Source organism: Mirounga angustirostris, unplaced genomic scaffold (assembly GCF_029215605.1).
Source record: "Mirounga angustirostris isolate CCGP_5_RB_7025 unplaced genomic scaffold, mMirAng1.0.hap1 SCAF_2, whole genome shotgun sequence".
Taxonomy (NCBI): Eukaryota; Metazoa; Chordata; class Mammalia; order Carnivora; family Phocidae; genus Mirounga; species Mirounga angustirostris.
In genome coordinates this window covers 92,537,726-92,559,791 of record NW_026991710.1, presented here as the reverse complement: position 1 = coordinate 92,559,791, position 22,066 = coordinate 92,537,726, and the positions used below count along the sequence as shown (strand labels likewise).

General features: G+C 40.1%; 1 non-coding gene and 1 pseudogene across 1 annotated transcript; one reads left to right on the top strand and one right to left on the bottom strand.

Annotated features, from left to right (window-relative positions):
• Window positions 1-1,574: 1,574 nt before the first annotated feature.
• Window positions 1,575-22,066, bottom strand: part of LOC123847559 (large ribosomal subunit protein eL37-like) — a 43,793-nt pseudogene continuing 23,301 nt past the window's right edge.
• On the top strand, window positions 5,387-5,459 carry TRNAR-CCU (transfer RNA arginine (anticodon CCU)). The gene has a single exon. It is a non-coding gene; the product is annotated as a tRNA-Arg (tRNA).

Sequence of the window (22,066 nt, the reverse complement as noted above, 5' to 3'; positions counted from 1 at the left end):
TATTTTTACATAAGAACTCTAAAAAGAAAGGATTATTTTTCTCATTTCCCAGTCATTTTTGGTTTCTTCAAAATAAGAGAGAGACAAATTTTGAAGAGCTCATTGGTCTTCAGTTGACAACTTATATCTGGATATATATTATTTATTATATTGTATTACATTAATATATTAAATAACTATACTTTATTACTTGAAATTATTCCAGATGTTTTTGACACTCATATCTGCAAGTGTATCTAAGAATTTTACAAAATTTTTTTTAAGATTCTAAATAGTTATGGGGTGCCTGGGTGGCTCAGTCATTAAGCATCTGCCTTTGGCTCAGGTCATGATCCCAGGGTCCTGGGACCGAGTCCCGCATCCGGCTCCCTTTTCGGGGAGAGCCTGCTTCTCCCTCTACCACTCCCCCTGCTTGTTTTCCCTCTATCGCTGTCTCTCTCTCCGTCAAATAAATAAATACAACCTTTAAAAAAAAAAAAAAAGATTCTAAATAGTTATTAAGCTGGAATCATTTTTTTGTAAAATATTAATTAGAGAGGCAATGCATACTCACAGTAAACAACATACAACATACAAACTTACACACCAAGTATATAAGTGAAAAATAAGAGTCCTTTACTTTCCCTTACTCTAGTCCCACGCCCCAGTAGTCAACTACATAAATAGTTTCTTAATTGTCCTTCCAGGACTCTTGGCACATATGTCTGAAAGATGTAATAATTATATTTTAAGAATTATGTTATACATGCAACTTCACATGGTGCTTTTTTTTCTCTTTTTTTTCCCCAACAAGGGGCTTTTTTCTCTTTACAATATAGCATGTTTCCATGTCAATATATATAAATCTACCTAGTTTTTTAAATTTTAAAATAATACTTGATACCTACAAACAACCTATGTAACAGATATGTAATAATTATTTTTTTAAAGATTTTATTTATTTATTTGACAGAGAGAGACACGGCGAGAGAGGGAACACAAGCAGGGGGAGTGGGAGAGGGAGAAGCAGGCTTCCCGCAGAGCAGGGAGCCCGATGTGGGGCTCAATCCCAGAACCCTGGGATCATGACCTGAGCCAAAGTCAGACACTTAATGACTGAGCCACCCAGGCGCCCCTACAATGTTGTCATTTAAAAAATGTTTATAGGGTAGGGGTGCCTGGGTGGTTCCGTTGGTTGAGCCTCTGCTTTCAGCTCAGGTCATGATCCCGGGGTCCCGAGATGGAACCCAGCAGTGGGCTCCCTGCTCCTCTGCTCAGTGGGGAGCCTGCTTCTCACTCTCCCTCTTGTGCTCTCTCTCTCTCTCAAATAAATAAATCTTTTTTTATTTTATTTTATTTATTTATTTGACAGAGAGAGAGAGTACAAGCAGGGGGAGCTGCAGGAAGAAGGAGAGGGAGAAGCAGACTCCCTGCTGAGCAGAGAGCCTGATGTGGGGCTCTATCCCGGGACCCTGGGATCATGACCTGAGCTGAAGGCAGACGCTCAACCGACTGAGCCACCCAGGCGCCACAATAAGTAAATCTTTGAAAAAATGTTATATAAATGGAATCATAGAGAATGTTGCCTTTTTAGATTGACTTTTTAAAAAGATTTTATTTATTTATTTGAGAGAGAGAATGAGAGACAGCACAAGCGGGGGGGGAGGGGCAGGGGAGGAGGGAGAAGCAGGTTTCCTGCTGAACAGGGAGCCTGCAAGTGGGGCAGGGAGGGGATTGATCCTTGGGTCCCAGGATCACAACGGGAGTCCAAGGCAGATGCATAACCCTCTGAGCCACCCAGGCGCCACTGACTCTTTTTTTTTAAACCAGAACATTTATTGTGTGAATCCTCATTGTTGAAATGCTTAAGATGAATTGGATGTTACAACAGTTGCCCTCTTGGGTTTAGGTGTTGTTCCTTCTCGAAATCCAGGCCTGAATCTGTGAAATGCAATTTGTAGGTGCCTGATCTGATCTGTCGCGGTGGTATTTGGTCTTCTAGCCTTGGCACTCCAGTCACACGTCCACTCCCACTTGGCAGGAGAGCCGTATTGGCCACGGGCTGACTTCTGAAGGTGGTAGGTCTTAGACCACAGCAATAGCACAGCATGCATGTCTCATTGCAATGCTCTCCAGATGACGTCCCCTTCGTCATCTCGTTCCTGCAGCTGAGACCAAAGAGTTGAGATTGACATTTACTGTTCAGAGAAATTCCTTGGAGATTCAGCCAAGTTGTTGCATGCATCCGTAGGTCATTTCTATTGATTGCTGTGTAGTATAAGACTTAATACCATAAGTAATGTGGTATTATCAGACACCACAGCATCTTCTATCACAAAACATTTTAATAAATCAAATATAGGGGACTCTAAAAGTCCAGGGTCATGTTATGAAATTAATATAGGCCCAGCCTTGTTTTCAGGAGTGTGATGGCACGTTTGAGTAAGGTCCTGGATGAGATACAGGACAGTCTTTCCAATAGAAAATGTATAGTTAGAAAATATCATTGTGATTGCATGTTCTACCATTTGGTCAACACGATTTACTTTGACCTTCAGGGACAAAAACAGTAATCTTAGACTGAAAGACACCTCCAGAAGGCTTCTGACCTTCTTATCCACTGGGATATCTTCCAGTTCATAGAGGGCAATATGCCTGGTACATGAAGAGCCAACGTGAAAATCAGCTGAGTAGGTCAAACAGGTGAAGTACTCTTTTATAGACTTGCTCTAGTGATTGAAACAACTCCTTACTGAAAGACAGGAAGTGTCATAGTGTCTTAAGGTAGTATTACTCCCCACCCCCTCCAATAGATAATAGTGACCATTCAGAGCAGTTAGGAAACTGTGAAGTAAAGGGAAGCCTGAAGGGGCACCTGGGTGGCTCAGTGGTTAGGCATCTGCCTTCGGCTCAGATCATGATCCCAGGGTCCTGGGATTGAGTCCCACATCGGGCTCCCTGCTCGGTGGGAAGCCTGCTTCTCCATCTCCCACTCCCCCTGCTTGTGTTCCCTCTCTCGCTGTGTCTCTCTCTGCTAAATAAATAAAATCTTAAAAAAAAAAAGGGGGAGGGAAGCCTGAAGAGAACTACAAATTGAGGACACATTTCACCTCACAATTGCTGAAACAGCTATAGAAAGTGATTCAGAAAATGTGAAATAGTATTCCTTCAAAAAGCAGTTTTCTAGGGCGCCTGGGTGGCTCAGTTGGTTAAGCGACTGCCTCAGCTCAGGTCATGATCCTGGAGTCCTGGGATCAAGTCCCCCATCGGGCTCCCTGCTCAGTGGGGAGTCTGCTTCACCCTCTGACTGTCTCCCCTCTCATGCTCTTTCTCACTCTCTCTCTCTAAAATAAATAAATTCTTAAAAAAAAAAAAAAAAACAGTTTTCTAGGGGCGTCTGGCATAGTTGGTTAAGCATCTGACCCTTGGTTTTGGCTCAGGTCCTGATCTCAGGGTCATGAGATCGAGCCTCACGTCTAGCCCCACATGGGGCTCCATGCTGGGCACGGAGTTTGCTTAAAAAATTTCTCTCCCTCTCCCTGCCTCCCCCTTGTTCTTTCTCTCTAAAATAAATAAATAAATTTCTTTAAAATTTTTTACTTATGTATTTATTTTTAAAGATTTTATTTACTTATTTGACAGAGAGAGAGGGAGAGCACAAGCAAGGGGAGTGGCAGGCAGAAGAAGTGGGACAAGCAGACTCCCTGCTGAGCAGGGAGCTCAATGTGGGGCTCAATCCCAGGACGCTGGGATCATGACCTGAGCCTAAGGCAGACGCTTAACTGACTGAGCCACCCAGGTGCCCCACTCTTTTTTCTTTAAAAGCACTCTTGTCAAAGAAGAAAGTAGAACAGAAAACAACTTTATAAAATATTTAAGAATTCTGCCACATGATAGAATTTCTTTTCCTAATAGATGTTGGCTCTTGGTGAGGTAACGAAGGGAACAAAATCAGAGGAAATCAAGTTAGATACAGTTTTATAGATGAGAGAATATGCATTTGACCCTTTATGTTTTTTATCAATTAAAATGTGATCTAAGAATCTGTAAATTGGAGCAGAATATTCACAGGCAACTAGGAAAATTTGAATAGCAAATTTCCTTGGTTTGCAGATCGCACATAAATGTAACTTTGAAAACATAGATAAGAGAGAACCGGAGAGAAATAAAGACTAATTTACCTCAGTGACAAAATAATGTCTAGATCCCCAAACAATTATTTTCCTGTTTATACTAAAAGTGTTTTATATGTTACTTAGCTTTTAAGATAAGTATCTCTATTTTCTTTTTCAATTTGACATGTAAGCATAGATTCAGTGGGTGTCCTTGAAATAGTTTCTTCACTTCCATGCATCTTTTTTTTTCTTTAAGTGCAAAAGGGCATATGGAGAAAAATAATACTGAAAGACCAGGATGAGGATAAAACATCTTTTATAGGTCAACTATTCAGACCCAGTAAACACCCCACACAGCATGACCAAAACCAACTTCAGCTGCTTCTCTCAGTGCAAACCACAGTGAAAACCAGAAATTCAGGGATAATCGGAATCTCCTTCTCTTCCACCAATCTTCCCCACATCAGTTATTAAATTCTCTTCATACCAGCTTCTTTCTTAACAGTCCCTTTCTCTTTCTTCACAATGGCCACAATTTCAGGCTCTTGCCGCTTTTTTTCCATTTTACTGCAGGGACATCTTGACTGCTCTCTCCGGCTCTGATCCAGCGAGATCCTGTGATCTATCCTACAATGATCTTTCTGAAACAAAAGTCTAATCGGGGGCACATCTGCCTGCACTCCTTCAAAGGCACTGCATAGGATTCAGAATAAAATCCAAACCCTTTAGTTTAAGGCACAAATCTCGTCACGGTCTGGTCCCCGCCTGTGGCTTTTGCACCATCAGCTACCATTTTAAGACACTGTTCACTGCACGCAGTAGCCTGAATATATCTCTCTATTGTCCTCTGTCTTGCCTTCAAACACCTGCTCCCTATGACTCTTTTAAGAATAGTCATGAACTCGGGGCGCCTGGGTGGCTCAGTCGTTAAGCGTCTGCCTTCGGCTCAGGTCATGGTCCCAGGGTCCTGGGATCGAGCCCCGCATCGGGCTCCCTGCTCTGCGGGAAGCCTGCTTCTCCCTCTCCCACTCACCCTGCTCGTGTTCCCTCATTCACTGTGTCTCTCTCTGTCAAATAAATCAATAAAATCTTTAAAAAAAAACAGTCATGAACTCTAGGGCATTGGACTTCGTGACAACTATTTTTGCCTACTCAGAATAGTTCCCTTCCTCCAAGGTTCTTTGGGTTCTGGATAGCCGTGGTATTAATGCACCAAATTTAGTGCCATTTTAAAAACTAGAATCCACCAAAATAGAAATTAATGTAGTATTAAGATACAGTATTATGGGGGCACCTGGCTGGCTCAGTCGGTAGAGCATGTGACTCCTGATTTCAGGGTCGTGAGTTCAAGCCCCACGTTGGGTGTGGAGTGTACTTTATTATTTTTTTTTTTAAAGATTTTATTTATTTATTTGACAGAGAGAGACACAGCGAGAGCGGGAACACAAGCAGGGGGAGTGGGAGAGGGAGAAGCAGGCTTCCTGCTGAGCAGGGAGCCCAATGTGGGGCTCAATCCCAGGACTCTGGGGTCATGACCTGAGCCGTAGGCAGACGCCCAACGACTGAGCCACCCAGGCGCCCCTGGAGTACTTAAAAACAAAAACAAAAAAAAGAATAAATAAATAAATAAAAGATGTGGTATTGTGAAAAGACAACTTGTAAAATCGATTTGATTTAAAAATCTGGTACAGTCTATGATACTCCTCAGTATACAGTGAAATGAAAAGAGCATGAGCTTTGGAAAAAGATAACCCAGGCTCAAATCCTTATTCACCCTTTGGGTAACAGCTATTCTCCCTTCATTTCATCTATAAAATCCTTACCCTGAAAAATGGAGACAAAAACACTCTTCTTACTATGTTGTGAATAGATTGAGATAATGACTTAAATAGTCAGTTTACAAATTTGTAAGAGAGTAGCTGTCATTTGAAGCGGACTTACCACAACAAAATGAAAAATTTTTTAAAAGATAATAGTTGAACAGCAATGGCTTATTGGGCATTTTCTCTTGCAGAAACAAACTCCTCCAAAATAAGATGGGCATATATATCAGTAATTACAGAAAGCAAGCTAAAGCCTCAACAAAATGGTGGATCATTAATGTTTTACCAGGCAAATCTTGTAATCCCTTTTAAACAGATGCTATCGGTGCCTCTTTCCAACAGCCCTGTAACCTCTGCTTACCTGATTCCAGCCTTGCTCAGCCTGCTGGCCTGAGATCTCCCCTCCTTTACTCTATTTGATTGTCAACAAGCTTCAGGTCTTCCCTATAGACCACCAGGCCATTTTTGGAGAAGGTGTTTTCTTGGTTTGTTTTGTTTTGTTTTGAATTCTGAGTTTGTGCTAAGCACTTTATATCCATTAATTCATTTAATCTAATGGGACAAGTATTATTTTGTGTTTTTTTATGTTATCTTTATTTTTTTATTGAGGTATAACTGACAATATTGTATTAGTTTCCAGTGTATGATGTAATGATTCAATACTTATATATATTGCAAAATGATCACAATAGGTCTAGTCACCACATATAGTTACATATTTTTTTCTCATGATGAAAACTTTTTATAATTTATTCTCTTAGCAACTTTCAAATATACTAACACAGTATTATTATTATTTTTTTAAAGATTTCATTTACTTGACAGAGACACAGCAAGCGAGGGAACACAAGCAGGGGGAGTGGGAGAGGGAGAAGCAGGCTTCCCGCAGAGCAGGGAGCCCGATGCGGGGCTCGATCCCAGGACCCTGGGATCATGACCTGAGCCAAAGGCAGACGCCTAACAACTGAGCCACCCAGGCGCCCCCTAACACAGTAATACTAACAATATTTGCCATGCTGTACATTACATCCCTGTGACTTACTTATTTTTTAACTGGAAGTTTGTAGCTTTTTTTTTTAAGATTTTATTTTTAAGTAACCTCTACACCCAACGTGGGGCTCAAACTTATAACCCCCAGATCAAGAGTAGCATGCTCTACCAACTGAGCCGGCCAGGTGCCCCTGAAGTGTGTAGCTTTTGACCCTCTACCTACTTTGCCAACCCCCACTCACCCCCTCAGACAGTTACTGATTTCCCACACATTTTACAGAGAAATAACCTGAGGCAGAAGTTGAAGCCTGTGTTGTTCAATAGTCTAAGCCAGTAGCACATGGGACAATTGCGCACTTGAAACATATCTGGGGTCCCTGGCCGGCTGGGTCGGCAGAGCATGCAGCTCTTGATCTCAGGGTTGTGAGTTTAAGTCCTACGTTGGATGTGGTGCCTATTTTTTAAAAAAAGAAAGAAAAATGTGGTTTGTCTGAACTGAAATATACAGATAAAACACACATAGGATTTCAAAGATTTCAAATTAAAAGAATGTAAACTCTATCATTAATATTGGTTTACATTAGTTACATGTTGAAATAATATTTTGTGTATATTGGTGTAAGTAAAATATTTAACAAAATTAATTACATTTGTTTCTTTAACTTTCTGTAACTTGGCTACTATAAAAATTTTAAATTACTTATGTGTCTCATGAGTAATATGTGTCTCATAAGCTTTTATGGGACAGCACTGGTTTAAGCAATTTGCTCAAGATCACTCTGATAATATCAGAGGCAGAGTGAGAACCAGGTGGTCTGACATCACACACACACACCCCAACCTCCCCCCCCCCCCCACCCCCGGCATACACTCTTTACCCGTGTGCTCTGAGTCTGCATAAAGCCCTGAATGCCTTCAGCACATAGTAGTACCACAAATTCAGCGAATTTATATACTTTGGTCTTTTTCCTTCTATGTTCACTACTAACATGCTCCCTATCTGTACCTCTGCTTCCTTCTAAAATACATGTTAAGTAAAGTAAGTCTAAAAATAAAATAGCGGTCTCTTAGAGAGCCCACGTGGTACTGAAGTGATCCTTTTTTTACTTTATTCGTTTTAAGATGACACAGTTATTTAAGCCACAATGTGTAAAAACCTGGAAAGGATAGGCCTACTGTATAACTTGATATATTTCTAAATACAATGGGCTACTTTAGTCATGGACAGAAGATGGATTTGAGCCATTAGGTCAACATTTATTATGTTTAAGTTACATCTGAATTTTCTTCTGTAAAGATTTTATTTGTTTTAGAGCTAGAGAAGGGGAGAGAGTGAGTGGGGAAAGGAGCAGGGGAAAGGGCCAAGCAGACTGTGCTGAACACGGAGCGCGACGCAGGCTTTGATCCCACAACCCTGAGATCATGACCTAAGCTGAAATCAAGAGTCAGGCACATAGCCAACTGAGCCACCCAGGCACACCTAAGTAATACCTGAATTTTCTAGCAATTATCTTTTTTTTTTTTTTAAGATTTTATTTATTTATTTGACAGAGGGAGACACAGCGAGAGAGGGAACACAAGCAGGGGGAGTGGGAGAGGGAGAAGCAGGCTTCCCGCGGAGCAGGGAGCCCGATGTGGGGCTCGATCCCAGGACCCTGGGATCATGACCTGGGCTGAAGGCAGATGCTTAATGACTGAGCCACCCAGCCGCCCCTCTAGCTATTATCTTAATCATTGCATCATATGCTCAGAGCTGGGAACGGCTTTGGGATGACTCCTTCCATGATGCTCCTCTAGGAAATAGGCTGACTAGAAATACCAATTGCCTTTGTATGTTAAAATTATGGTTTGGTGTACGTTTTTGTTTGTAATCAGTTTTGTTTTCAAGTTGATAAATATATATAGTCCTGGGGTGTCTGGTTGACTCAGTCAGTAAAGCATGTGACTCTTGATCTCAGGGTTGTGAGTTCAAGCCCCATGTTGGGCGTGGAAGCTACTTAAAAATATATATGTGTGTGTGTAGTCCCAAACTGAACAATTAAAATAATCATAATAATTATTATTACATTTATTACTTCATTAACTGGGTCCTTATCTATAAATAGAGATACTAATGGTACCTACCTTAGAAGATTGTTTTAGAGATTAAAAGATTTAATATGTGTAGAGAGTAAAACAGTGTTGGCACATAGTAAGTGGTCAATAAATGTTAGCCATTATTATTATTTTTTTAAAGATTTTATTTATCTATTTGACAGAGAGATAGAGAGAGCGCACAGATAGTCAGAGTGGCAGGCAGAGGGAGAGGGAGAAGCAGGCTCTCCGCTGTGCAGGGAGCCCGATGCGGGGCTCGATCCCAGGACCCTGGGATCATGACCTGAGCTGAAGGCAGACACTTAACCGACTGAGCCACTCAGGCGCCCAAATGTTAGCCATTATTATTACAAAGTATCATTAAACTTTGGCTCACTGGCTTATTTAGTCCTCAGGACTCCCGTAAGAGAGAATTGAGGTTCAGAAAAGTTAAATAATTTGTCAAAGTTTATACAGTTGCTGGAACAGCTGGACTGCAACACAGGCCTTCTGACTCAGAGCCAATGTTCTTAATTGCTATGCTCTCATTCAATAAATGCCTTTCTGTGTGCTTCCTTAATTGTGCAGATAAATAAGATTATCATTGAAAAAATTAAAAATACAGATAACAAGGGGAAAAAATAAAAACTATTTACAATCCAACTGGCTCTGACCTAGTAATATCTTGTTTAATTCTTCCAAATATTTTTCTACGGATTTATAAAAATGCAACATCTGGGGCACCTGCTTAGCTCAATCTGTGGAGCATGTGACTCTTGATCTCCGGGTCCTGAGTTCTAGCCTCACGTTGGGGTGGAGGGTGGAGAGTACTAAACAAACAAACAAACAAACAAACAAACAAATGCAACATCTAATTTATTTAATTTAAATTAATAATATATCTTTTTATGCCAATAAATGTGATTTTACTGTCTCTTTTTATTTTATGACTGCATAGAATTCTATTACACTAGTAAATTATTATTCCTTTTAGACTATTCAGATTGTTTCTATTTTTTATTTCATTGTAACATATGCAAGCTATGCTGTTATAAATACTCTTATAGTTGAATATTCTCACCCTTCATTAATTATGGCCTTCAAATACATTTTCAGTGCTTCAAAATGTATATGCAAAAATATACATTATTAAATATACATTAGATTTTTACATATACATTTTGAAGCTTTTTTTAAAAAAGATTTTATTTGGGCACCTGGGTGGCTCAGTTGGTTAAGCTACTGCCTTCGGCTCAGGTTATGATCCTGGAGTCCCTGGATCGAGTCCCTCATCGGGCTCCCTGCTCGGCAGGGAGTCTGCTTCTCCCTCAGACCCTCCCGACCCTCCCCCCTCTCATGTGCTCTCTCTCTCAGTCTCTCTCCCTCAAATAAATAAATAAAATCTTAAAAAAAAAGATTTTATTTATTTTTTTGAGAGAGAGTGAGCACGGAGGGAGAGGGAGAAGCAGATTCCCTGCTGAGCAAGGAGCCCAACTCTGGGCTTAATCCCAGGACCCTGAGATCATGACCTAAGCCAAAGGCAGATGCTTAACCAATGGGGCCACCCAGGCGCCCCCATTTTGGAGCTTAAAATACATAATACAAATTTGGAAGATTTTACAAAATTGGACTCAAATGAATGGTGAGTATATGAGTGGCCTTTTCACCATATATTTATAAACAGTGTGCATTGATTTTTAAATACCTTTGCCAATTTGATAGGTGAAATACTACATATTGTTTTAGTTGATTTTTTTTAATGACTAGTGAGGTTGTTCATATATTCATGCGTGCCTTTGCTTGGCAGGAATTGTTTTCCTCACTCATATATATATGTCTTTGTGATAAGAACGATAGCTGGGGGCACCTGGGTGGCTCAGTTGGTTAAGCGACTGCCTTCGGCTCAGGTCATGATCCTGGAGTCCCGGGATTGAGTCCCGCATCGGGCTCCCTGCACAGCGGGGGGTCTGCTTCTCCCTCTGACCCTCTTCCCGCTCGTGCTCTCTGTCTCTCATTCTCTCTCTCTCTCAAATAAATAAATAAAATCTTTAAAAAAAAAAAAAAAGAACGATAGCTGGTATTTGCTGAGCACATATTGTGTTTTAGGCATTATGCTGAGTAGTTTATAGACACTGATTTTTTTTCTTTTCAAATTTTTATTTAAATTCTAGTTAGTTAACATATAGTATAATATTGGTTTCAGGAGAATTTAGTGACTCATCACTTATATATAACACCCAGTGCTCATCCTAACAAGTGCCCTCCTTAATGCCCATCACCAATTTAGCCCATCCCCAACCCACCTCCCTCCATCAACCCTTATTTTGTTCTCTATCATTGAGTCTCTTATGGTTTGTTTCCCTCTCTCTCTCTCTCTTTTTCCCCCTTCCAATATGTTCATCTGTTTTGTTTCTTAAATTCCACATATGAATGAAACCATATAGTGTTTGTCTTTCTCTGACTGACTTCACTTAGCACAACACACTAGTTCCATCCATATCCTTCCAAATGGCAAGATTTCATTTTTTTTGATGGCTGAGTAGTATTCCATTGTATATATATATACCACATCTTCTTTATTCATTCATCAGTCGATGGACACTTGGTCTCTTTCCATAGTTTGGCTATTGTTGATAATGCGGCTATAAACATTGGGGTGCATGTACCCCTTTGAAGCCTTCGAAGCTATATTTTTGTATCCTTGTATGTATATTAGGTGCAAATACCTAGTAGTGCAATTGCTAGGTCATAGGGTAGTTCTATTTTTAATAGATACTATCTTATTTAACGTCTACAACAAGCCTACTAGTTACCTGCTATTATCATTCTCATTTTACAGACAAGAATACTGAAGTTTGGAGAGGTTAAGTCCATTGGCCAAGATCACAAAGCCAGTGAAGTGCTGAATAATCTTGGAATATGTACATTAATAAGGATCATAATATTCAGTCCACCTAAATTGTCTGAAACAATTATATGGAGCATGCTCTGTGGAACCAGTGTTTCCAGGTAATTATTAAGACTGCAGCAAGGAGGGCGCCTGGGTGGCTCAGTTGGTTAAGCGACTGCCTTTGGCTCAGGTCATGATCCTGGAGTCCCGGGATCGAGTCCCGCATCGGGCTCCCTGCTCGGCGGGGAGTCTGCTTCTCCCTCTGACCCTCCCCCCTCTCATGTGCTCTCTCTCATTCTTTCTCTCTCAAATAAATAAATAAAATCTTAAAAAAAAAAAAAAAGACTGCAGCAAGGAGACTGAAATCAAATTTTAGGTACTCATCATATTCATAGAGACACAACCTCAGAAAAATACCAAGCAATGACTACTACCATATTTCTTCCGTCATAAGCTATATATAATTTTCAGTATAGAATAATGTTAATCCATCCATCTATCTATCTATGTATCTATGTATCTATCTATATTTTAAGTAAGCTCTAGACCCAACACGGGGCTTGAATTCATGACTCCAAGATCAAGAATCACATGCTCTATCAACTGAGTCAGTCAGATGCCCTTCAAAATATTTTTTAAATGCAATCAGTCAAAATATTCCTAATTTGGTACACAAGGTACATTATAGTACCTCATATACCAGATGTCTAGTAGCTGTCATTGTACAACTCCGCTTAACACATTATCTTATAGCACTAGGACATTTTGGAACTTTTCAGCCTTTTTTTTTTTTTTTGGTTTTATTAAAGCATGGGGACAGGACCTGTGGGCAGAAGGAGCTGCCCGGAACTTTTCAGCTTTCAAACCTGAAATTAAAGAAGAAATGAACTTAAGGTACCCTTATTACTAATCTTTGAGATAATTCAGAGGGAAGAATTTATCATTAATCTTTTGACAGTAATTGTGCTGTAATGTTCAAAAAATTATTTTTGTGTATAGCAGGGAAAAAATAAGAAAATCTCTTGCTTTAATGGAGCTTAACACACTTACCAGGGAGATGGAAGGGGAGAAAGATGTTGCAAATGAATAGGTATTATTTCAGGTAGTTAAAGGGGCTCTGAAGAAGAAAAGGAGGGCAAAGTCACAGAAAATGCCAGGAGAGTAATGGATGGGAATAGTGCTATTTTTAATAGGAGGATCTGGGAGTCCCCTCTGATATGCTGACAGTTGCCCAGGCACCTAAATGAAGTGATGGAACAAGCCTTGGAGTTATTTTGGGAAAGAGCATCGCAGGCAGAGAGAAAAGCAGGTGCAAAGGACCTCAGGCAGGAGGAAAAAGCTAAAGTAGCCAGAACGGAGTGAAAAGAGGTAGAAGATGAGCTTAGAGGGAGTGGGGAGGGGTCAGGTGCAAAGGGCCTGACTGGCCACTTTTGATCATTTTGATTGACACTGAATATCATTGGAGGTTTAGAGCTCAGGAGTTACACATTCTGAGTCACGCTTTTACTGCTCTATAAAGATTAGACTGTAGGCAGCAAGAATGAAGGTAGGGAGGCCAGCTCAGAGGTTATTGCACTTGTCCAGTTGTGCAAGTATGGTAGTTCAGACTAGGATGGTATCAGTGTAGGTGACAAAAAAGGTTAGATTTGGGTTGTTTCTACAGGTAAGGCTGACAAATTCTGAGAATGATTTGGGTATAAAATATGGAGACAAGATAGCAGTTAAAGTGGCCTAACTACATAGGGCTTTGTCTTATTTCATTTATTTATGTGTGTTTTTTTTTTAAGATATTTTAAAATTTATTTATTTGACAGAGAGAGAGACAGAGAGCACAAGTGGGGAGAAGAGGGAGAAGGAGGTTCCCCACCGAGCAGGGAGCCCGATGTGGCCCTCGATCCCAGGACCCTGGGATCATGACCTGAGCCAAAGGCAGACGCTTAACCGACTGAGCCACCCAGGCACCCCCATGTGTTAATTCTTTTATAGATTTATTTATCCAGTATGTCTGCAGGCTGATAGAATGCCAATAAATGTGGTGGATGCTGGAAAGGCAAGGAAAGAAAACCTTTCTGTCTAGCAGATTTTAGAAGCATATTTTTCAATCACTTTTTTTCCTTATTATAAAACTAATATTTACTAAAGATATTTTGAGAGGGAGAAGTAGCATGATAATGCTTGTCTAATACAAAGTATCTACATTCCAATTTCAATAACTATTCCCCTTGCTTCCTCTTCCAATTCTTCCTCATTATAAATAGCACTGAAGAATGAATGAATGAATGAATGAATGAATGACATTTAAGGAGTGCTCCTTTTTTTGGATTGTAGTATTAAATCATGATTCTATTTATTTATTTAGTTAAAATTTTATTTTTAGGGGCACCTGGGTGGCTCAGTTGTTGAGCGTCTGCCTTTGGCTCAGGTCACGATCCCAGGGTTCTGGGATCGAGCCCCGCATCGGGCTCCCTGCTCGGCGGGAAGCCTGCTTCTCCCTCTCCCACTCCCCCTGCTTGTGTTCCCTCTCTTGCTGTGTCTCTCTCTGTCAAATAAATAAAAATAAAAATATTAAAAAAAAAAGGTTTTATTTTTAAGTAATCTCTGCATGGGGCTCGAACTTACAACCCCAAGATCAAGAGTTGCACGCTCTGCTGACTGAGTTAGCCAGGGGCCTGCAAACATTCGTTACTTTTCATCCAACAATCCAAATCTAAAATTATGATCTAAGGGGCATCTGGCTGGCTCAGTCAGTAGACTGTGTGTCTCTTGGTCTCAGGGTCATTGAGTTCTAGCCCCATGTTGAGGGTGGAGATTACTAAAAATAAAAATGAATGTTTTGTCTAATACCTTGAAATTTATTTTATTTTTTTTTTAAGATTTTATTTATTTATTTGACAGAGAGAGACACAGCGAGAGAGGGAACACAAGCAGGGGGAATGGAAGAGGGAGAAGCAGGCTCGCCATGGAGGAGGGAGCCCGATGTGGGGCTGATCCCAGGACCCTGGGATCATGACCTGAGCTGAAGGCAGACACTTAATGACTGAGCCACCCAGGCACCCCCTTGAAATTTATTTTAATTATGTCTCTCTGTTCCATATTTGTATGACTAAGACAAAAATTCAACTGAACTTGGTGAACATAAACTTTTATGGAGGCCAAAGCTCTTAAATTCTCAGTGAAAATTCCCACAAGAACAATCTTTCTCAAATTATTTGATTGATATATGAAAAGATAGTTATTTAAAAACTTTTATTACTATGACTTCACTATATTTCATATCGAAAGTAATACACTTATTTTTAAAATTTTAGAAATACAGAAAGAAAGAAGTAGGAAAAACAGCTTACTCATTGTCCCACTCTCCAGTCAACCACCATGGATAGACTATTGGTAGATTTCTTTCCAGTTACTTTTTTAATCTTTTTTAATGCTTAGATTACTTTTATTTTTTTAAAAAATCTTATTTGTACTACTATAAATACAATTTTACATCCTGACTTTTTTTTTTTTTTAGATTTTATTTATTTATTTGATGGAGAGAGACACAGTAGCAGGAACACAAGCAAGGGGAGTGGGGGAGGGAGAAGCAGGCTTCCCATTGAGCAGGGAGCCCGATGCAGGGCTCAATCCCAGGACCCTGGGATCATGACCTGAGCTGAAGGCAGACGCTTAAAGACTGAGCCACCCAGGCGCCCCCATCCTGACTTATTCATTTGACATTTTTCCAACCAGCTTTCACAAAAATACTTTTTAAAAAATTTTTATTTATTTATTTATTTATTACTTTTTTTTTTTTAATGAAAATAATGTTCTGGGGCACCTGGGTGGCTCAGTCAGTTAAGCGTCTGCCTTCAGTTCAGGTCATGATCCCAGCATCCTGGGATCTAGCACTGATCCCCGTTCATACTCGCTCTCTCTCAGATAAATAGAATCTTTAAAAAAATATATTTTTTAAAGATTTTATTTATTTATTCATGGGAGACAGAGAGAGAGAGAGAGAGAAGCAGGCTCCCAAGGAGCAGGGAGCCCGATGTGGGACTTGATCCCAGGATCCTGGGATCATGACCTGAGCCGAAGGCAGATGCCTAACCATCTGAGCCACCCAGGCGCCCTAAAAAATATATCTTTAAAAAAAAAGAAAATAGGGGTGCCTAGGTGGCTCAGTCGTTAAGCGTCTGCCTTCAGCTCAGGTCAGAATCCCAGGGTCCTGGAATCAAGCCCTACATCGAGCTCCCTGCTCTGCGGGAAGCCTGCTTCTCCCTCTCCCACTCCCCCTGCTTCTGTTCCCTCTCTTGCTGTGTCTCTGTCAAATAAATAAATAAAATCTTTTTTAAAAAAAAAAGAAAATAATGTTCTGTGGAAATTACTTGGATATCAATATGATTTATATTTGACTATTGTTAACCCATCCATCAGGGTTTAATTAGGTTAATCTATCAAGTTAAGTGATTGTTTTTGTCCTCCCTTAGCACCCCATATTCACTGAAGAGACTTTCCCAAAGAGTGGTGGTATGTTTGCAGAAGTCTCCATGCTAGATTTTCCTTAACTATTCACCCATTATTTTGAGTTTCCTTAATTCTATCTTGGTGCTGCATTTGTCCTTACATAGGTTTTCCAATTTATTTGTTAGTTTTCCACTTTTAATATGTTGGTAAGTCATCAGATATGCATATGAACTGTAATCTTCATCTCCTTTATTAAAAAGGCAATACCTAGGGTTGCCTGGGTGGCTCAGTCATTAAGCGTCTGTCTTCAGCTCAGGTCATGATCCCAGGGTCCTGGGATCCAGCACCACGTGGGGCTCCCTGCTCCTCGGGAAGCCTGCTTCTCCCTCTTCCACACCCCCTGCTTGTGTTCCCTCTCTCGCTGTCTCTCTCTGTCAAATAAATAAATAAAACTAAATTTTTAAAAAAAGGCAATACCTAATCGCATAAAAAAAAGAATATTGTATTTAAAAAAGGAAAAGGAGATACAAACACTGTAATACAAGAAACAACGTTAACTCCTGGAATATACCATTCTACATCTTTTTTTTAATGTATATGTATGTGTATACGCCCCTTGCACTCCATCTGCACTTATCTGTGTTGTCATTAACAATGAAGAAAAACCCAATTTTTCATCTTGGAAAAAAAAATAAAAGCTGCATCCTTGGACTGAAGTTTCATATTCTTGTGATGTTTTTCTCAAAGGGATTTCAGAAGCCTTATCTATTCAGTTCAGGGAACAGAAAACACAAAGTAAGGAAAGGTTGATGCTGGATGTAAAAGAAAATGGAAAAAATAAGTCAAGGTCAAAGAAGAAGAACAGGTTCAGAGGCCCTGGATCCTCAGCTGCTGTTGCTTCTCATCTTGCACCTGGCCTCCTGCCGAACACCAAGTGCCTGCCCTTGACTTCCCTCCTCCATCCTGCCCTTGAGGAGACACGCATTAAGACATGATAAGCCTAAACTCCTGCTTTCTTGTGCTAACCGTACAATACACATGCCCATGACATTCCAGCTGGTACTAAGTGATTTTTTAGGGGTTCTAGTGATTGGCATTGCCTTAGGGGACTTCCTCGTTTGGTAACATTGGTGCCTCAATAAAAGATAGAAGAAATCTCTTGCCACAGGAATACACAATTTAAATAGTTTAATTATGTTTAATGTTCCACAGAATAATGAATATATATATGACCTATATGCTTGATATTTATCTATTCTATTTTATAAAATAGATATTCTATTTTATCAGCCCCATTTGTGCTGATAAAACATGAACTTTAAAAAAAAACCATGAACTTTAATGTCAGATAAACATGAAATCTTTCTCCTGACTTTGCCACTTATTAGATGCAAGAACTTCACCAATGATTTTAATTCTCCAAGCTTCAATTTCCTTAGACAAAATGGAGCTAATAATATCTAACTAAAAATTTAAGTCTTAAATGCAATAATATATTCAAAAAGATGAATATATGGCCAGGCAAAGAGTTACTTAAACCTTTATTTCTTATCACAGCCAGAATGGTGTCTCGTGTATTTGCTGCAACTCAAGAAAATAGATGAGCACAAGTAAACATGAGTTCAATTCTTTGCCTGCATAGGCATGTGAGAATTTTTGCAAGGGAGAGAGAAAACTCCTTGGTCTTTCAGTGCTGCAAAATGGTGCCCAACACTACCATTTATTTTTTTCAATGTTAAGGAGCCTACTTGGGTACATGTCAAAGAAAAGAAAGGGATTGAGAATTTGAAAGAGTGGGCAGTAGGACACCCAGGAATTTTCCAGCATGTTGCCATAGGGCCTGCTCTATTGAATCGACAGCAAAGTTACATAGGACTTTTCATTAGCCATCAGCTTCAGAGACTCTCAATATAAATCTGATTCAAGCAGACAATTTAGAAAGAAAAGAGAAGAGAAATAATTGCTCTGCCAGATCCTAGAAAGAATTAAGGATTCAAAAGGGGAGAGCCATGCATACAGCATTGAATGAATATGAAGAGCTAAGAGTTGGTTGGCATTTTTTTTTTTTTTTTTTTATGATGAGTTAGCAACGATGGGTTTCCCTTAATGATAGGTTTACAGTACGAATAATATTTCTGGAACAATGTAATCTAAAACTTTTCTCTTTATTTCCTATTTTACCTCTTCTCACTGAAAGAGTAGGTTTGTTCTCACACCACCAGCAAAATTTAGGGCACTGGATGGCTGGTCTTGTCTGTAGACAGAGAAAGAGAGAAAATGAGGTGTTTTCATAAAGAAGACACCCCCTGCCTGAAAATATCTTTCTGTTTCTGAAATTCTCTTTCAGAATCTCCTTGTTAAATGCTTATCATAGTGCCTATGCATATTAATTGTTCAATATATGTTGGCTATTTCTAATGTCATTGTAATACACATACTACATATTGTCATTACTTTATCTCTACAATTTTGTAGCCCTGTAAGGGACAGTACTTTAAGATGTTTTAGACCACACTATTCTGCTCAAAACCCTCCAGTGGCTTCTCATCTCCCTCAGAATAAAAATGAATGTTTTTTGCAGTGATCCCCCAGGTTCTATATCATCTGACCTGAAGCTCCATCTCCTGCCACTCGCCCTCTTATTCATTCTGCACCACCCAGGCTGGCCTTCTTGTCATACCTTCATATCTGAGGTACACTCCCACCTTAGGGTCTTTGCATTTGTTCTTCCTGAGCTCAAAAGCTGGATTTCTCCCTATCTTACACCTTTTAGGGCTCTGCTCAAATGTCATCTTCTCAGTGAGACCAACCCTGAATTCCCTATTTAAAACTACAATATCTGCATACACACCACCCACCTGAACTCCTTATCTCCTTTCCTGGCTTTATTCTCCATAGTGTGTATCATAATTACAAGCACAACATAGTGTGTGCTTGTAATGTGTGTGTGTACATTTATATATAAATCTATCTATCCATCTATCTATCATCTATCTATTTCTTGCTATTTCCCTCCACTAGAATATAAGCTCAACAAGGGCAGATATATTATTTTATTGTTGATGCTTTAACCCATAATAGCTGTACAACAAATATTTGCTGAATGAATAAATGAATCATATATATTGTCATTTGTAATGGAAGATCTAAGCAAATATTTTAATAAAAGTACAATCATGAAAGAAGGCATAAGAATCAGATGGACACCACCCAAAGGGGTGAAGGGCATGGAAAGGGCAGCCCTTCTTTTTTTTTAAGATCTCATTTTTAAGTAATCTCTACACCCAATGTGGGGCTCAAACCCACAACCCCGAGATCAAGAGTTGCCTGCTCCACTGACTGAGCCAGCCAGGAGGCCTGAGAATGGGGCAGTCTTGGAATCTGAAGATAAACCTGTCTACGTGATCATTTTGCAGAATGCTAACCCTCTTCAGTGGGCCAGAAACAAGATGGCATTAATCCCACCGATTGAGGAAAACCCACCCTCGTTTCAGAAATTCCACTGCTCTATTAAAAAGCTTTTGTGGCCATTTCTCATTTATGTTAACAGATCTCTCTTTTTCCTCTAAAGGTACTTAAACCAAAAAAAAAAAAAAATTACTTCAAGAGCCTAGAAGGGAATGACTGACTAAATATAGCCACATTGTACTGTAAAAACTAAAGACTGCCAAAATAAGAGCCTGTCAAGAAGGCACACGTTACGTTGTTCCTGGTTTCAACTTTGAGATTAGAAAGTTTAAGAAACTGAAGTTAACAATTCTCTATTTTGCATATAATAATCAGAAATTTTCAATGATCTGATATTTGGCTCATCCTTTCAAAGTGTAACCTGGATATTTAAAAGCAGGGACTACGTGACGCCAGGCAAAAATACACTGTATCACATTGGAAGCTCTGCGTGCCTTCCCAGCTGCTGTGAGAACATTTGTCATGTGGTGACAGCATTCTCACTTCTGAGAGCGCGCACAGCCTCAAACCAGTACCATGCCCTCTGCTACAGTTTCTGTGTCTTCGAGAAATCAATTTTCCATAACCTTTCAGAGCAGAACAACATAAGGAAGGTCTTAAGTCCCCTCCTACCTTTTCAAGCCATTCCAAAGAGAAGCATATAATCAGAAGAGGCGACAGTTCAGTGATAGGCACTTTGGGGCCAGAGGTGTGGTGAAACCCAACACGTCTTCAGGCCCACACATAGTCTCACAACTCTGGGATTAAACATCAGCTTTGGATGCCAACTAAAGCAGAGTCATCAAAAACACACTCTGGAAACTTTCAATTATAGCTCTCTCTTTCTTGGCATAGGTAAGTTGGACAGGAAGCAGTGATGGAGGGAAATTCTATTTTAGAGGATGGCGGTCTTTTTTTCAGAGATGCTTTGGGGAAGGAAAATTAAATATAAACAGAGAGGGGTAGGACGGATGGAAGCAGACAATAGGTTAGCTCACAAGGGAATACGATGTGGGCTTAAGCAAGTAGAAGAAGCCAAATGGGGCGCCTGGGTGGCTCAGTCATTAAGCGTCTGCCTTCGGCTCAGGTCATGATCATCAGGGTCCTGGGATCAAGCCCCGCATCAGGCTCCCTGCTCAGCGGGAAGCCTGCTTCTCCCTCTCCCACTCCCCCTGCTTGTGTTCCCTCTCTTGCTGTGTCTCTGTCAAACAAATAAATAAAATCTTTAAAAAAGAAAGAAAGAAAGAAAGAAAAGTAAAACTCAAGTAAAGGGGTGCCTGGGTGACTCAGTCATTAAGTGTCTGCCTTCGACTCAGGTCATGATCCAAGGGTACTGGAATCGAGCCCCACATCAGGCTCCCTCCTCCGCGGGAAGCCTGCTTCTCCCTCTCCCACTCCCCCTGCTTGTGTTCCCTCTCTTGCTGTGTCTCTCTCTGTCAAACAAATAAATAAATAATCTTAAAAAAAAAAAAGAAAACAGTGGTCCTCAAAGTGTGGTTCCTGGACAAGCAGCATTGGCATCACCTGGGAACTGGTTTAAGATGCAAATTCTCAGACCTACCCCAAACCCCCTACTGGATCGGAAACTCTGCAAGTGGAGAGTTGAACAAGGCGCTCCAGGTGATGCTGGTGCTGCCCTACAGTTTGAGAACTACAGGATCTCATGCCCTAGTGCAGTCATTCTCCAACATTTAATGAGCGTCAGGAATCTGCTGATACACAGATCATAACTGCCAGTGCCCTGCACAGGACAGGTTCTTCATCAATTCTTGTGGTCTTGTGGGGGACAGGAAAAGAGGGAAGGGGAGCATAGTCACATAAATTGAAGAAGCAGAACTACTCAACTTCCATCACTATCTCTTACCTTTTGGGTTTTATTATACTCAAACTTACAAAACAAAAATGAATCTCTAACACCATTTACATTGTATGAAATAAATGTACATAATATTTCACTGAGCCAAAGTCAGTATATACATACTACTTTGTGATACAATCTTAATTTTATTTTTTGTATATTTATGCTTTAGCTTTATTAAATTATTTGAGGCTTTTTTTTTTAAAGATGTTATTTATTTATCAGAGAGAGAGAGAGCACAAGCAGGGGGAGTAGGAGAGGCTTCTGGCCAAAGCAGGGAGCCCCATGCGGGGCTTGATCCCAGGACCCTGGGACCATGACCTGAGCCAAAGGCAGATGCTTAACAATTGAGCCACCCAGGCACCCCTGCTTGCTATTTTTATGCTTTATAATCTTTCTTTGTGTTTCCTTTTCAGTGGCTTACAAATATTAAACAATTAACTCTGAC